Genomic DNA, 18,507 nt, shown 5'->3' with positions numbered 1-18,507 from the left:
TAAATCTTTTAAAAAATAATACATTTTAATATTGATTACATAGTATAATAATATTTTATATTGAGTTCAATAAAATACATTATTAAAGTTAAGTTTACTTTTTGCTTTTTTTTTTTTTTTAAAGTAGGCTCCAGGGGTGCCTGGGTGGCTCAGTTGTTAAGCATCTGCCTTCCTCTCAGGTCATGATCCCAGGGTTCTGGGATCGAGCCCCACATCGGGCTCCCTGCTCAGCAGGAAGCCTGCTTCTCCCCCTGCTCGTGTTCCCTCTCTCTATGTCTCTCTCTGTCAAATAAATAAATAAAATCTTTTAAAAAAATAAATAAAGTAGGCTCCACACCCAATGTGGGGCTTGAACGCATGACCCTGAGATCAAGACTCGCATGCTCTACCAACTGAGCCAGCCAGGCACTCCTTTTTTTTTTTTTTTTTTTGCTTTTTTAATGTGGCTCCCAGCAAATTTGAAACACATATGTGTCTCATAAGACATTTTTATTGGATATCACTATTTTATATTATACATGTTAATGATGTAGTAATATTAAAAGTGATTTCTTACTCTCATTTATGTTATTTGTGCAATTTTTAATGAACTACAAACCCCACCAAATTATTATTTCAGGGAAAAAAAGGATCTCCTATTAACTTTTCTTAGGGAAAAAAGATGAAAGTTTCCAGTACAGATTCTCTCAATATTTATCATCCAATGAACTTCCCAAAGTTCCCTTCCCATCACACACAAGCACCAGTTGAGAATCATTGCCCTAGAACAGCCTATGGGCCAAATACACCAGCCACATATATGTTTATGTATTGCCTATGGTTCCCTTTGCACTAAATGTCAGGGTTCAGTTTTGGTCACAGACAGAAGTCCCCAAAGCCCAAATGACTTACTCTCTGGTCCTTCATGGAAAAAGTTTAATGATCTCTGTTCCAGAACAACAATTCCAAATGGGCATTTCTAAATGAATCCTCATAACAGATATTTAGATCAGTTTACAAATACAAAAGACTTCTTAGGAAGATGGAAATCTGAATCATCAGTGCTATAAACCATTAACACATTCAGAAACAAAACATTATTTTCCAGCTTTTAAAAATATCCAAAAACATTTTTTGAAACCATGCTTTACAAAATGAGATTCTGGGGGCAATGGTAAGAGACAGGGTTATTTGAGGCTGAAATGAGCAAATGATAATTATGTGGGACTACTTCTGTTCGTTTTCTCTGCCAAAGATCCCAGAGAACTTCATGCTTTACTCTCATGTTTCCAACCTAAGAATGGACTTCTGAATTAATGGCAAATTACTGGGAATTTCCTTACATTGATCATAAGCATCCTAAGCTTTTGGTTGCTTAGCTAATAGACACTTTTGTAAGTTTCTATGAGGAAATTAAGGATATCATATTATTAACCTTTGCCATAACATGTCATTTTTTTTCTTATAAGTTGAATCTAAATCTCCTGGTTTTTAGAACCCATCAGAGAAAATTTCCGGTTTGTGCTTTATGGGTCATCATACAAAAAGTACAGAGCTCCTATGTCAAAACCGGCGTTGCGCTTAGCAAAACCACCTCTGGAGGTTAATTAAGCATTGTTTCACCCTTCTAAGACCTAGTTACCATATTAAAGGTTGCAGATGTTCATTTTCCATTTTTATTAGCTTTCTTCACAATTGGTTAAAAATGGAAAGAAAAGAAATTACAATTCTAATTGTGACTCTACTTAACTAGTTCAGACTGATTTAAGTCTGAACATCTGAGAAGTCTGAAAACTCAGCAACCATTTAAAAGTCTATTTGAGCAGTAGATCACAATTCCTTAGAGAAATGGAAAGGTGCTTTATAGTCTAATGCTTCCTTTTGAACTGTATATCACTTTTTCTACTTAGAATTCATTTGAATGCAGAAATCGAGTTAGGTTCCTTTCGTTGGAGACACTCCAAATATTTTGACAGTTATTTGAATACCATATTGACAAGCCCATTCTATTTACTGGTCCTAAAACAAATAATTTCCACATATTCTAAGCTTTAAAACCCTTTAGTACAAATTATTAAAAGATTATAAAGTGTTTGTCTGTGCATTTTTAAAGGGAGGGATTTGTGACTTCTTAAAAAAGGAAAATATTTGAATAGCAGCTATAATTCTAGTATATTCACAAATCAGTCATTAAAATGCATAGAGCAGAGTTGTTGCAGCTGTATACAGCTTTTATTATTCAGACTGCTAAATGGGTGAAACATATATTTTAATTTAATGTATAATGCACAACTCCGAATGAACCAGAATGATTCTTCCTCCCCTCCCTTTCCTAAGGAGAAGCCAGAGATTCTTCAAAGGGCTGGTGATCATTTCTCCTGGACAACAGCCAGCTGAGATTTATTGAATATGCCAGCATCTCTTCATAGAACATAGCAAGAGCTGGCAGAAGTTTAGTCAAAAACTCAGCCCATAACATTTCTACTTTTATTCGTATATTTTCATGGGGGATTTAATTGCTAAGCCTTCAACTCTGGTTAGCAATTATGGCCAATGGGAACTTCAGCTCCTATAGAAAGTTAATAAAGGAGTGTCTTCCCATATCATTATTATGGGAATAAAAGACTTGAGTTCAGGGAGGAGGAACACTTAAAGTCTGGACTAAAGGAAGCTACAAAGAACCACCTCAATACTATTGATAAAGGGGAAGAAAAGATGAGTAGGGGGTGTTTATTCTCAGCTAGTTACTGTAGTAAGTCAGTAAAGGTATGTTTGAAAGCAAAAGAAATTACATGACATGACTGTATTCAAAAGGGTGTTGTGATTCCTCTATTTTAAATAGGCCAGACTCCTGTCTGGAGGCTTCATACCTGGAGAATGCTATTGTCTACTTAATGGTCGAACTTTCTCTCTAGCCCTTAGAATGTTATCTTGAGCCTCCCTGCAAAATAAAGACCCTCCCCTTACATTTTCAGAACAACAACAACCAAATCCCATTTATAGCTTCTCTTGTCTCTCAAATACTTGTAGTCTATTTTATTTCTTTGCAGAAATTTAAGGCTCTCTCCGACACAATTTATTTCTTTCTTAAGATCTCCAACAAGCTCTCACTGGAGTTCTGAACTATGCTCCTACAGCACAAATCTCAGTGGTAGCACTTAACTAATTTATTGTGTTTAATCAGAGACTCTGAAAAATAATTTTCTTATGTCTTTTCATGTCTAGAGATTTATACTAGTGCTTAGTCTCTTAGAAAGGACAGTGCTAAACTTCATGTCAGTTACGTTGGCTTTTGGATTCAGTCCATTCATGACCATATCAAGGAGGGGATTGTATCTTTTAGCATTATGGGTAATTTCACCACGGAGAGGAACAAATTAGGGCTGAGAGTTTAATGGTCTTAGGAGATTCTGAACTTGGCTTACTGAATTGCTGAAGCAAACCATGACACACAAAAGGCTTCAAATCTGTGAATGCCAAAGGATTCTCTGTGCTCTCTCAGGCTGCCACTGCTCTGCGGCAGATGCCTGCCCAAGTCTAAAGGCCTTTTCTCATCTTCAAGATATCCAGACTGTACACAAAGGCCTATGGTAACTCTTCTAATTTTTCATCATTTTTAAATAATCAGTAATATAGCCCCATCTCTCTCATAACTGAGTTATTTTGGAAACATCCTCAGTATTTGCTCATGGTTCATCTACTACTTTATAAAAAAGATTTGAGGTGTCCTTATAATAAGTGAGATAAACCTCATAATTTTAATAAAATATTAAAGGAATGCAAGACCATGGATTGGTTGAACATGTAAATATGCTACCTCCTGGGGCTTATATAATTGCAATTGGACTTAACACATGACTTGATGTTTCTTGCTGACAGTACAAGAACACAAGCTCTGATCCACACCGTTTCTTTAGCTCACTTTTTTTTTTTTGTATTCTCTAAGAAGACTCTTTTATTTTTTTTCCTACGGAGGACTTTATTTATTTTTTTATTCTTATGTTAATCCCCATACTTTACATCCTTAGTTTTAGATGAAGTGTTCCATGATTCATTGTTTGTGCATAACACCCAGTGCTCCATGCAGAATGTGCCCTCCTCAATACCCACCACCAGGCTAACCCATCCTCCCACCCCCCTCCCCTCTAGAACCCTGTTTGCTTTTCAGAGTCCATCGTCTCTCATGGTTCGTCTACCCCTCCGATTTCCCCCGCTTCATTCTTCCCCTCCCACTACCTTCTTCTTCTTCTTTTTGTTTTTCTTAACATATATTGCATTATTTGTTTCAGAGGTACAGATCTGAGATTCAACAGTCTTGCACAATTCACAGCGCTTACCAGAGCACATACCCTCCCCAGTGTCTATCACCCAGTCACCCCATCCCTCCCACCTCATCAAGTCAATTTTATCACAAAAGAAACAAACAATGGGAGAACAGGGGAGGTCAGTAAGATTAGTCTTACTAACATTTTCAATCATTTTCCTTCATTTATTAGAGAAAAATCTGATCCTAATGTCTTCCAAGTCCTTGTCTGACACGTGTGTCACTGGTTTTATTCTACTTCTGAAACCTTCTTCATCAGTTAGCTACTTTCTCTTGCATCCTAACTTCTTAACTCCCTCTCATCCCTTCCTTTCTGTCTATAAATATCACAAGTCTCTCCTATAAGGAAAAGATTTCTTCCACTCAGCCTCAACTTTTCTTTCTGGAGATACCCAGATGACTGGCCCCTGTCTCACCTCTCTCAGAGCACTGATGAATATGGCATACTAGAGCCATCTGGGACCAGTAAGAACAGAGATGACGGTTTGGTCTGGCAGTCACTGTGCCTACTCCCCCTGGCACAGCACAGTGTGAGCAGATAAAAAATAATAATAATGATAAATAAAAACTAAAAAAAAAAGCTCATAGCTTCTTCCCTGAAGAGGGAAAGAACTGGACAGAGCATCCAATGACCCAAGTTATTTGAGGGCTGCCTGAATTGGCTTCAGTCTTGCTTATCTAAGAGTGCTAATGAGTCCCAGCAAAATTTAGATGTCAGGGGCCACTAAAAACAAGGAAAGCAGATTGGACAAGCAGAAAGGTTTGAGAGCCCCAGAATCTCTGGCCAGGCTAATTGCTGAAGGTCTTCTCCTACATGAGTCAAGCCACAAAGACTAGAAGTGGCTGTTTTGTGTAATGCACATACCAACACAGAGTCAAGGAAAATGAAGAAACAGGCAAATTGTTCTGAACAAAGAAACAAAATAAATTTCCAGAAACTGACCCTAAAAAATAAAAATATATTATTTACTTCCCAGAGGATTCAAAATAATCATCATGAAGATACTGAGATCAGGAGAACAATATAAGAAAATGAGAATTTCAATAAAAAGAAAATTTACAGAAATTATGTACCTGAAGAATACAAGCCCCTTTCAATCACATCTGAGTTTATGTTAATGTCACTTTTGGATATCTTCTAAGAATGGGAGCTTGTGGCCAAAGGAATTAACCATATGATTAAAGCACCTCAAACTCCAGGGTAGAAAAAGGGTCTGGAAGTTGATTTAATCACCTGAGCCAATGATTTAATCAATCATGTCTATTTGATGGCACCTCTATAAAAACCCAAAAAGACAGGGTTTAGATAACTTTGCATTGTAAATATGTGGGGGTGCTGAGATGGTGGCACACCTGGAGAGAGCATGGATATTCCATACTCCTTTCCCCATATCATACCCTATGCGTCTCTTCCATATTACTATTCCTGAGTTATATCCTCTTAACATAAATGAGTACTCTGCTAATAAATTGTTTCCTGAGTTCTGAGAGCCACTGTAGCAAATTAATCAAACTTGAGGAGGGAGTCATGGAACCTCCAATTTATAGCTAGTTGGTCAGAAGTACAGATAACTTGGACTTGTGATGGGCATCTGAAATGAGAAGGAGCAGGCTTGTAGGACTGAGCCCTTAACCTGTGGGATCTGATGCTAACTCCATGTAGATAGTGTCGAAATTGAGTTGAATTGTAGGACACCCAACTAGCATCATAGAAGTGGTTGGTGTGAGGAACCCCACCACCACCACCACATACACACACATATACACATTTGCAGTATAGAGTATTCTGTGACTAGACAAAAAAGTGTTTTTCCTGTACATTTTGGCATCGAATATACACAAAACATTCCACCCTACAGCAGCAAAATATACACTCTTCTCAAGTGAGCACAGAACATTCTCCAGGACTGATCACATGTTAGGTTACAAAATAAATCTTAACAAATTTAAGACGACTGTAATCAGGGCACTTGGGTGGCTTGGTTGATTAAGCATCCGACTCTTGATCTCAGCTCAGGTCTTGATCTCTAGGCTGTGGGTTCGAGCCCCATGTTGTGCTCCACACTGGGTGTGGAGCCTACTTAAAAAAAAAAAAAGAGAGAGAGACTGCAACCATTCCAAGTATCTATTCCAACCACAATGGAACAAAAGTAGAAATCAGTAGCAGAAGGAAAACTGGAAAATTCACAAATATGTGAAAATTAAACACACTTTTTGAATAACCAATGGGTCAAATAAGAAATCAAAAGGGAAATTAGAAAATATTTTGAGATCTAATGAAGAAGATACAACATACCAACAGTTACAGGATGAAGCAAATGTAGTACTACAAGGGAAGTTTATGGTGGTAAATTTGCCTATGTTAGAAAAGAAGAAAGATCTCAAACAACTTAACTTTACATCCCAAGAAACTAGAAAAAGAATAAACTAGACCGAAAGTTAGCAGAAGAAAAGAAATAAGAGAGATTAGAGTAGAGATAAATGAAATAGAGAATAAAAAAACAACAGAAAATTCAACAAAATGAAGAGCTGGATATTTGAAAAGATAAACAAAATTGAAAACCCTAAGAAAAAAAGAGAGAAAAGCCAAATAAATAAAATCAGAAATGAAAGAGTAAACATTGCAACTGATGCCACAGAAATGAAACTAATTAACTAAATTTAAAAAGATCTCAAGAGATTACTCTGAACAATTTTATTCCAAAAAACTGCATAACCTAAAAGAAATGAATAAATTCCTAGAAACATACAACTTACCAAGACTGAATCAATGAAGAAATAAAATATCTAAACAGACCAATTACAAGTAAGGAGATTGAATCAGTAATCAAAAACTTCCCAACAAAGAAAAGCTCAGCACCAGATGGCTTCACTGGTGAATTCTACCAAACATTTAAAAAAGAATTAACCCCAATCCTTTTCAAACTCTTCCAAAAAATTAAAGAGGAAGGTGCAATTCCAAACTCATTCTTTGAGGCCAGCATTACCCTGTACAAAAGCCAGACAAAAACACCATAAGAAAAGATAATTACATACTATTTACAAATAGGGCTCCAACTGCCTGATTTCTGCAGCCTCATGATCCCTAGCATTTTAGCTCACCCACTATTCACATGAAGACACCTGGGTTAAACAATGCCTTCACCTGGACCAGAGAACATGTATCACAGTGTATGAGGCGGGTGTTCTGGTCTTTGTCTATGGTTTTGGTTTGGCCTAAACATTTTCTGCTCTATGTAATTCTATTTCAATTTTGAAAATAAAATCAGTTTAGAGAGACACAAAAAAAAAAAAAGAAAGAAAAGATAATTACAGGCCAATATTCCTGATTAATATAGATATAAAAATCTTCAATATTAGCAAATTAAATTCAACAGCATGTTAAAAGAATCATAAACTATGATCAAGTGTGATTTATTCCTGGAATGTGTGAAGGTTCAACATCTGCAAATGAATTAATGTGAAATTACTTAACAAACATTAACAAAGTGAAGGACAAAAATCACATAATTTTAATAAATGTGGAAAAGGCATTTGACAAATTCAATACTCTTTTTTTTTAAGATATTATTTATTTATTTGACAGAGAGATAGAAAGAGAGCACAAGCAGGGGGAGCAGCAGAGGGAGAGGGAGAAGCAGGCTCCCCACTGAGCAGGAAGCCCGATGCGGGGCTCGATCCCAGGACCCTGCGATCATGACCTGAGCCGAAGGCAGACGCTTAATGTACTGAGCCACCCAGGCGCCCCTAAATTCAACACTCTCATGATCCAAAAAAAAAAAAACCTCTCTATAAACAAGGTGTATAAGAAATGTATTTCAACATAATAAAGTCCATTTATGACTAGCCCAACTGTCCAAAGAAGACACACTAATGGCCACAGGTACATGAAAAATTGCTCAACATTACCAACCAAATCAAACCTACACTACAATGAGATATTATCTCATGCCTGTTAGAATGGCTATCATTAAGACAAGAGATAACAAACGCTAGTGAGGATGTGGACAAAAGAGAACACTATGCACAGCTGGTGAGAATGCAAAATGCTGCAACCACTATGAAGAGCAGTATGGAAGTTCCTCAAAAAATTAAAAATAGCACTACCATATGATCCAACAATTCTACTTCTGGGTACATATCCAAAAGAATTGAAATCAGGATCTTGAGGAGATCTTAGCACCCTAATGGTCACTGTAGCACTATTCTGAATAGACAAGTTGTGGAAACAACCTAAATGTCCACTGATGGGTAATAAATGGATAAAGAAAATGTGGTATAGCATACAATAGAATATTATTCAACCTTAAAAAGAAAGGAAATCCTGCCATATACAGCAACATAAATGAACTGTGAAGACATTATGCTAAGTGAAAGAGCCAGTCACAGAAGGACAAATAACTACATGATTCCAGTTATATGAAGTATCTGAAATAGACAAACTGAGATTAAGTTTCATTTTTAAGTTTGTCTCTTTTTAACTCTGCACTATGCAAGTACCTAGTTTGGTGTCATGCTTAATATTTTGTTTTAATTAATAATAAAGTAGATAAATCAGAACCTTGAGATTTAAGTTCTCAATGGAATCTCCCCTCAGCCTGATTGAAACCCTGCTCATTATCTTTCTGCAATTAATTGCTTATTCCTCAGGCTCATTCCTATTATCCCAAGGGATGAACCTTCTGGAAGAAGGACTTCATCGAGATGATTAGGTCACACCACATTCACCAATTAAACAATAGTTAGCTATGGATTTCTACTGAGAGATGTAAAGGATTAGCTGATCCTTTACAGAGACAGCTGTCATTCTAAGAGGTTATCATTTTATAGTTCTACTTCTAGAGAATTTCTTGGTATTTTCTTAAGGTCAGATGGGATACCACAGTGCTATTTAAGAGGATAAATCCGTAACTTATCACCATTAAAGAGTGTTTTCATGGCTACTGCTAAAGTTCATCATACAGACACAAATATTAAACATTTTCCAGTATGAACCATGTGATGTTACAAAGAAAAGTACACCACAATCTATTCACATTTTGCATGTCTTTAAGGCCTCACTAGAGCTTTATCTCTCTCTCTCTCTCTCACACACACACATATATGTATACGTGTACATATATATATGTATGTATGTTTTCTCTATATGAACTATATTTCATGGACAAACATTCTATGTTTTCAGGACCTATGTTCTCAGGACAAATATTCTATGTTCTCAGAACCAAAGTGTCTAATCAATCTGTAGTGAAATTATTTCTGAATAGATAAGCAATATGAACATAGGTTCATTTTAATAATAAATGGCTATAATCAGTATGGCTTTATTTATAGCACACTTCTTTCTCTCGCTCTCTCTTAATATATATTCCTAGTTTTGCATAATATTGAAAATAGATAGTCTGGGGTTGGATTTGAAGCTTCAAGCAAATGGCACAGAACTGTAAATAAATGTGGTATATATAATACTGGCAGTATGCGAGGGAATGTGATACACAGACAACTGTTTTTATAAGGTTATATATATTATTTCATGTATAATGATAAAAATATACAAAGCACAAAGCATTCATGATTTTATATCTATATAAATGCTCAGTATAAAACTAAATAAAAATTGAATTTAATTTAAGGAAATATTGTAGGTGTGGAAAAAAACTGTGAAAGCCGTGAAAAAATATTAGGGGAGATGTAGGCATAGAAAACATATTTCATTCAGGAAGAGAGAGTACCAATAATAGTTAACACGTATATGACACTTGCTATGTGTGAAGAACTATTTAGGGGGCCTTGTGTCCATTAACTTATTTAGTGTCTGCAAAAAATCTAAAAGATAGATACCGTTATTGTCTTCATTTTCTAGATGAGGAAACTGAGGCACACATTTCATCTAAGTGACTGGCCCAAGGTCACACTGGAAATATGGCTCCAGATTCTCCATTTTTAACTTCAAGATTACACTCTTTTAGTTTTTAGTTATAGTCAATGCATTGGGGAAGGATAAAAAAATTGTAAAATTTAATGCCTGGTCGTAAAAAGAAGAGAAGCAATAAGACATCAAAGGAGACATTACTGGGTCCCCCATGCTCCATACGTTCTTTTCATTCCTTATTTGATCTAAAAATTGAACAGATGGAACTACCCCTTAGAGTACTTAAGTTATTCTGTAATTTTCAGAAACAGTTAGAAATACATTAGGGAAAACGGCCCTTTGTGGACATACTCTTTGTTCCCAGGACCAAAAGGTGTCTAATCAACCTATAGAGAAAACTATTTCTGAATTGATAAACAATATGAACATGATTGTCCCAAGCAATAAAGGACTATCATTATTATGACTTCCATTTATTGTGCACTTGCTACATAAATCCTTTATGTGCATAATCATATTTACTTCTCATAACAAGTAAAGTGGTTATTATAGCCCCATTCCATAGAAAAAGATTTGGAGGCTCAGAAAAGTTTCCACACATGAGGAGTAGGAGGACTCAGAATTTGATCTTGGGGCTACCTGATTCAAACTTATGCTATTTTGTCGTATGTAAATGACATCAAAATATTTTCTTAGCAATGCCCAAAAAATTAATTCTATGAGCAAATTCAACAATAATAGCTTTGCTGAATACCTTCAGAAACAATCACTGCTTATTTTAATAGATCAGCTCAAAATAAACCCCCAAATTTGTAGCCATCCAGATGCAAAAGGCTCTCCTTGCAAAGATTTGGTTTTGTATATCCCATGAATTAAGACTAGCTCTCCAGCTTATTACTAAATTCAGAATTTCCTTGTTAGGCTTTTTAAAACATGATTTTTACTAACTCAATTCAACAAATGCCCAAGTGTCTACCAGTTCCTGATGACAAGGAAACTACCATCTTGTTGGGGATAATTGACAGGTCTATGAAAAAAGTGACACAGCTCAAGACTACATGCTACAGAATAAACTTTGCAGAATAAACAAGTAATAACATCACTTTCTTTTAATCCTTCAACAGTAGAAAAAGATCACTGTGCCTCAGGTAGATAAGGGTAATGTGGTAAAAATTAATTTCCTCTTCACCATTTTTGGAATTCCCTTTCCTCTGTTTTAGCACACAGTTTAGATCACAATAGAGTTATTTGGGTTATGTCTCTTTCCCTCCACTATTAGATGGGAATACTTAGGGAATAAAGACAAATTCTCACTCATCTTCATATTACACTTGATAATGATGACTAAGTGTTAACTTTTATTGAGTATTGCTCATAGCACCTTACACATCTAATTCCTTAAATCTGTATAACCACCCCTTGGGTAGGCACTATGATCACTGCATTCTCCAGATGAAGAAAGTAAATCATTTGCTCAAGACACAGATTTAGTAAGGGGCAGAAGTGGGATGTGAGCCCAAACAGACTGACTCTACAAAAAAAAAAAATGCTCAGTAAATGTTCATCAAAGTAATTTAAGAAAAATCTGTTTCAAAGTGGTATTCAAAGAGGAGGTCAGTACTTCACATTGAATAAGTAATTAACCAGGGACATTAATGAGGGTTAGGTAGCCTTCCTCTTCTTCATTCCCAAATAAGCAGGGTCATGGTATGTTGACACAAGTATGGCAACAGCAGTGTATTCTACAAAGTGAGCACTGAACTCATGTGTAGCCTTGACATTGTAAGACCTCTTTCGCTGTCCCAGACAGGTGCTTGAAGGTATAAGTATACTAAAATGGCCATAACAATTACATGACAGGAAAAGTAAGAAGAGAAAAGAAAAGGAAGGAGCCATTTATTATTGGGCAGCTACATGCATTGTGCTCTGAGCTAGGCACCTCGCATATATTATTTTATAAATCCTACCACATCCCTTCAAATTTTAAAATTTAAGGCTCAGTGACATTGAGATTATCCAAGTCCACATATCTATCAAGACTGGAATCTAAGCCTGTCTGAATCCAAACTTTTATTCTAACCACTAAAAACAGAGACACTATGCTTAGGCTATTTCTCAAATACTTAATGTATTCTTTGTTTAAAAAGCCACACATATTAAACAGCAAGTATATATAAGATACAAGACTTGCTCATAAACGTCAACAACCATCATAATTTCCTGAGAATACCACCTAAATTCTGAGAACATCTGTCTGTGATATTAAGCATCTGAGCAGTTTTTTAGAGTGTGGTATCCTATGAAGACTAAGGATGCTTGTTTGTTGACTTATTAGAAAAGAAACGATTCTCATTATTTTGAAGTAAAGATGTACTTACTAAATTCAGAAGAATATAAAACATTGTGTACATGAAGGATATTTGTGCTGTGATTCACATTAGTCAACCTGCAATGTGCACTATCCAAAAGAGGAAGAAAAGATGGTCTTTACTCCTGAGATGCTCGTTATTTTATTCTGAATTTAAGAAATAGGCACCAACTGCAAAAATGCATATTAATTTGCTGAAAGGAATGATTCAGACTATATACATGCTATTTTTTATTGAGGAGAGAGCAATACTAGCCAATGGATAAAAACTTTTGGAGAAGGGAGCATTTTAGTTTGAAGGGGATATAGTATAGTATTTTGATTCAAGTGTGTGTGTGTGTATATATATATATACATATATATAGTTTGAAGGGGATATATATATAATATTTTGATTCAAGAATCAAGTCATGATTGTTATCATGAGCTTGGATTAATAATAATAATAATAATAAAACACCCTGGGTTCAGATCCTGGTTGGCCTCCCTAGTGCACATCTGTGATTACTGGCCTTCCTGTGTCAACTCACCATTTTCTGGTTATTCTAAGTCATTCTAAGTCCTGTGTTTAGAGAAAGGGATGTACCCGACCCCTGCTTCAATGACCCAAGCATAACCCTCTCAGAATATTCTATCCCGTGAACATCAAAGATGGCTATGTGACTCTAATTGGTCCAATGAGAAGCAGGCCCAGGACTTTTCAGGAAACTGCTAGAAATGGAAGTTTTCACTTTTACTGGGGATATTGTCCCAGTCTGTCTGTGGCAGCCATCATTCCAGTGCCAGGAGGGACAGTCTGCCTAAGGATGGAGACAAAACATGAGGAAGCAGTGATAGGTAACATAGAGAAACAAAGTCCTAATAAACATCATTTTGGCTCCTTGAATCAAGCCATTTCTAAACCCAGCAGTGACTCCTGAGTTTTTGATTACATAAATCAATAAATGACCTCCTTACTTTTATTCTTAATATAAATTTAACTTTGGTTCCTATCACTAGAAACCAAGAGTGCTAATACAGCTAGTTACCACTGGCATGTTCTTAGATAAGTTATCTACTTCTTAAGATTTTTGTGAGGAGTTTTTATAAAATAATATATGTAAAAGGTTCAGCCTAGAGCCCAGCATAATATGTTCCTGGCTGACTGGGGAAGTATTTGCTGAAGAATAACAAGCTGAACTGAGAGTTTAGAAACCCTCACTCATACAGGTGCCAAACAGAAGTGCTACAGAGGAAGGGGCCAGCAAGCATGATAACCTTGCTTTCCTACAGCTCCTCTGTTTTCTCAGGCCTGGAGAAACTAGTTTGGAGTCTGAAGTGACAAGGCTAAGAACAGGGAGGAAAAATGAGTTAGGTCATGTCCATTCACGTTGATCACTTTCACATTCCTAAGCAGAGTATTTCAAATGAAAAGCCTCAGACATACAAAAGAAAACAAAATAGGTCACTTGGACCATAGTGAGTCTTTCAGGAAAACTTGTTCTGGCACAATCGGTTAACCTGAACTGCACTGTGTAAAGCTAACATATGACTTGAGAATAACACCAATGGAAGCAATTTGGGACTTTTTCTTGTAGTTCTGTGGCCTATTTTTCACATCTCTCTATTGTAGAGAGAAATTAATAATGACACAAATTATTCTAATTATTTCCTTCTGGTGCATAATTTGATAACCAGCAATTTAAATAATGTGTTTATATTAAAATATTGTTATATTTAAAGATATTTTTGAAGTTCTACAGAATTTAAATCACATTCTTACAGGTTTATTTTTCATAAATAAGGTCAATCCCATCACAGAGTCAGTATAGTAAGACTAGGAAAAAAGAAAACTCACTTACATGCTTTTGAACTAAGATTTAGCATGTGTATTTGCAGGAAAATTTGAAATTGCTGAAATCTAGCTATTAATAGTAGTTTGTTCTGTGCTATCTCAAAAAAAAAAAAGTGGATATAGTCTCCTTTTTCTATGTTTGTAATTCACCTAGGAAACTTTAAAACTTTATGTGTGCAATGCCAACAAAAATGTTTCTGGGACTTCAAACACTAGAATTAGTTAATTACACTATAATAATTCTTGTCATTTTTTTTATAAACTCAATTTCAGAAGCATAGCAGGACATTCAAATGGAAACATCACAAGGTATATCTTTAGGCTTGGCCATATCACTTAAAAAAAAAAAGAAATATGAATACAAGCAAAATGACTCAGGGATAGTAGGATTTACTTACCCTGCTAAAATAACTTGAAATTTTGTGAGAATAAAAGGACCAAACTGATGCTATTTCAGTTTAGTTTAAGTGTTTTACAAAAATGATTCTATTAAAAAACTAGTTTTTTTTATTATGTTAGTCACCATACAGTACATCATTAGTTTTTGATGTAGTGTTCCATGATTCATTGTGTATAAAAACTAGGTTGTTTTAAGGAAGATCTTGAATTAACCAAACTAGGACTGCCAAATATTCAGACCTTTAACACACACACATATACACTCACATGTGTGCATGCACACATATGCATTTTCCCTGAGTAGCACAGATAAATAAAACCGAGAATGTTTTCACTTTTGTAAACCATTTAACTGATGTATGACTGACAGACAGAAAGCTGTACATATTTAATGTACACAATTTGATATGTTTAGAGATAGGTATATATACACAACTGGGATTCTTTTAAATCATAGTTTTAGAATTTCCTCTTTAATCACATAATGGGATTTATTTAGTCTAACTCTCAAATGGTTCAAGCCTCAAATTTAACCCCAATTGTGACTTTTTTGACTCATTAAATAAATATAATATTTCTAAGCAGCACCCTCCAATAAAAATATAATACAAGACACATGTGTAATTTAAAAGTTTTTAGTAGCTATATTTTTTAAAAAGTCAAAAGAAACAGGTAAAATTAATTTTAATATACTTTGCATAGCTCAATATATTCAAAATATCATAATTTCAACATGTAATCAATATAATATTAATGAGATGTTTTACTTTTTTTAGGTACTGTCTTTGAAATCCAGTATGTACTGTACACCGAGCATGTCTCAACTCAGGCCAGCCATTCCATGCTAGTGGCTTCTTATTCAACAGTACAGGTATTTGTTTTTGTTTTTTTTAATTTATTTACTTATTTGAGAGAGAGAGAGAGTGCACTCACAAGTGGGGGTAGGAGCAGAGGGGGAGGGAGAAGAAGAGGGAAAGAATTCCAAGCAGACTCTACGCTAAGCCCGGAGCCCAGTCAGAACTCGATCTCACAACCCGAGATCACGACCTGAGCTGAAACTAAGAGTATGATGCTCAACTGACTGAGCCACCCAGGCGCCCCTCAATAGTACAGTTCTAAAGTCACCAGTGGCTCTTCCTCTGAAATTTCCTTTTTTGAAAATTAGTGTGCCATAGCAAATGCAAGCTATCTACTCTCTCCCCGCATCCCTTCTCAACTATGCTCAACGTGGAAAGCCATTAAGAGAAATCAAAATCTTAAAAGTCTAAAACACAATCTGAGAACTATTTGGGGAAATAAATAGGTCCAACAAATGTGCATACCTGAGAGAAAGTAAAATGAGGGTTTAGATGTATATCTATTTAGATGTATAATCTACCCAGTCCAGTGACTTGACACATCAACAAATTAGATGCCCTTGCATTTTCGCTAAAACACTAAACATATAAAGCTGTTGGAGGAAAGTACATTCATTAAATTCTACCAGGCCAAGAAATGCAGTTTTGTAATACAGCAATTTGAGTTTCTCATTATAATAGCAGTAATTTTAGATAATACTTGCTATGGAATAGTATTAAGAATAGTTCTAGGGGCGCCTGGGTGGCTCAGTTGTTAAGCATCTGCCTTCGGCTCAGGTCATGTTCCCAGGGTCCTGGGATCAAGCCCCGCATCGGGCTCCTTGCTCTGTGGGGAGCCTGCTTCTCCCTCTTCCACTCCCCCTGCTTGTGTTCCCTCTCTTGCTGTGTCTCTCGCTGTCAAATAAATAAATAAAATCTTCAAAAAAAAAAAAGAATAGTTCTAAACTTTCTTTAACACATTAGTCAAATACTATATATACATTTAGACTACAAACAAATATGAGAATGCTGACAGAGCCGCTGTTCCCCTACCCCTGTCCCATCTGCAAGCTGGAAAAGGTGGCCAAGGAGGCTTTTATAGATGTTTTGCTATCTTGGATTGGAAATAATGATGCTCTATCAATATCCACAGTCCTCTGTCAAATTGCTTGTAATCCCATGAGGAAAATCACATAACCAATTACTTGTAATCATAACAACTCCTCCACAAACTTATATTATTCTTTCTCTAAAATATTATTTTGTAGATAGTCTTAGTTAACATATCCTTTAACTATCTATTTAAATTTCCTTTTTTTTTCCAATGCTCTTTGACCCTACCTTACTTCAGTTGCATATCTAATCCCTCCTACCTCTCCGTCTCTACTCCTGAGAAGCACCAGTAGGAAGTTCTGTAGGTGAAGTGAGTGTGGTGTAATGAAAACCCACCTGTGGACTAAGCCAACCTTAGTTCAGAACCTGCCCCTGCCATTAATAGTGAGTGACTTTGGGCAAGATACTTAACTTCTCTGATTTGTTTTTACCTTTAAAATGGGGATGAGATCTAATGAATTCAGAACATCCAACAACAAGCCATAGCACAAATGCTAAGTAATTTTGGCTATTTTTACCATAGTCCTTATCAATATTAACCCAATAATCTCATTTCTAAAAGATCTCAAAGTCCTTTGAAGAAAATTATTAAAGAAAATTATTATTAAAATTATTAAAATCATGAGACTCATGATGAAAATTATTAAATATATCTCCATATTATCTATCTATATCTTTATCTCTCTATATAGATATGTGGATATATAGATATCTATACATCTATATCTCTATAGAGATAAAAAGATAGTGACAGTCTCTCTAACTTCAAAATTGATCAGTAAATTAGACAGCTATCTCATGCTGTCCCCTCCTACTGTATTCTATGAAAGTAGATTTTAGGAATTATTCCCTAAAATGTTAATAGTATTTTTTTAATTCTATTTCAAAAAGGTTTGGGAAATAAATTTTATTTACATAATTTTTGACCTTTGTTAAACTTTTCAAAATATTTAATATTTAACATTTTCCCCAGAAAAGAGATATATTATCAGCATTTTCTAAATTTACATGATGATGGAACCTTTTCTCTCAAGTATTTTGCAGGACTGCAATTCCACAGATCATACTTTGGGAAATGTTTCTAGCATCTAATACTTGTTTTTATCCAACTGAATCATAAAACTGATTCACCATCTTAGGCTGCATATACTTTACAATTCTTCCACTTTTACTTTTCCTTCTAAATCAGAGGAACAAATCCTCTTTTTTTTTTTTTTTTTTTTAAAGATTTCATTTATTTATTTGACAGAGAGAGACATAGCGAGAGCAGGAACACAAGCCGGGGGAGTGGGAGAGGGAGAAGCAGGCTTCCCGCAGAGCAGGGAGCCCGACATGGGGCTCGATCCCAGGACCCTGGGATCAGGACCTGAGCCGAAGGCAGACGCTTAACGACTGAGCCACCCAGGCACCCGTGAACAAATCCTCTTCTTGTTTCAAGTCTTCCTGAAACAATTTTGTGCCAGGGTCCAAAATTTTGTTAATCCATAGTCTCGTAACATTCTACTGTGTAAATAGAATTCCAAGTGAAGAAACAGTAGAGACACAGAAGAAAGAAATCCAAGTTTTCAAAAAAAATTCTCAGAGAATTCTTAATCGCAGGAAACAAACTGAGTGTTGTTGGAGTGGGGGGTGGGGTGGGAGGGATGGGGTGACTGGGTGATAGACACTGGGGAGGGTATGTGCTCTGGTAAGCGCTGTGAATTGTGCAAGACTGTTGAATCTCAGATCTGTACCTCTGAAACAAATAATGCAATATATGTTAAGAAAAAAAAAAGAAGAAGA

This window comes from Leptonychotes weddellii, chromosome 7, assembly GCF_054177405.1.
Source record: "Leptonychotes weddellii isolate Sample4059 chromosome 7, ASM5417740v2, whole genome shotgun sequence".
NCBI classification, from domain to species: domain Eukaryota; kingdom Metazoa; phylum Chordata; class Mammalia; order Carnivora; family Phocidae; genus Leptonychotes; species Leptonychotes weddellii.
The sequence above is the reverse complement of the archived record's forward strand: the minus strand, read 5'-3'. Positions refer to the sequence as shown.